The sequence below is a fragment of the Sceloporus undulatus genome, chromosome 2 (assembly GCF_019175285.1).
Source record: "Sceloporus undulatus isolate JIND9_A2432 ecotype Alabama chromosome 2, SceUnd_v1.1, whole genome shotgun sequence".
In the NCBI taxonomy this organism is placed as follows: domain Eukaryota; kingdom Metazoa; phylum Chordata; class Lepidosauria; order Squamata; family Phrynosomatidae; genus Sceloporus; species Sceloporus undulatus.
In genome coordinates, this window is record NC_056523.1 from 4,384,742 (window position 1) to 4,385,359 (window position 618).

The window sequence follows — 618 nt, forward strand, 5'->3', positions numbered from 1 at the left end:
TAATATTTAAATGTTAATAATACTAAAATATTAAAACAATAAAAATAAAACTATATACATCTCAGAGAGGTGACTTAGAAGGATACCATGGCTGATGGTATCAAAAGCCATTGAGAGGTACAGCAGAACCAATAGGGACACACTCCCCTTGTCCAGTTCCCTGTGTAAGTCATTCACAAAGGTGATCAAAGCAGTCTCTGTCATATAATTAGATCTAAAATCATATTGAAATGGATTGAGATAATCCACCACATCCAGAAACTCCCAGAAAAGCCACCACTGATTTAAATAAAACACAGCTGTTTCCTGTTGATGACAGCATGGCAGACCATGATCAAAACCACACATCATCTGACCAGCCACATCCATTTTTTATCCTAGAGCTAGAGCATGCAAAACACAGGAGAAATGAATAGATGCAGCTCCAAATCCATTAATACATTGAGTCCTGCCTCACCTTCAGCCTTTGCAATACATATCTGCAGATTGGAAGAGATGTGAGAAAATAACCTCACTCCTAGAGCAGATATTAAGAAAACTCAATGTTTTTCTGGATCCAGTAAGCCCAGTAAGAACAAGGTTGCTTAAAAAGTGCAATCTTTATATATGTCACCATGC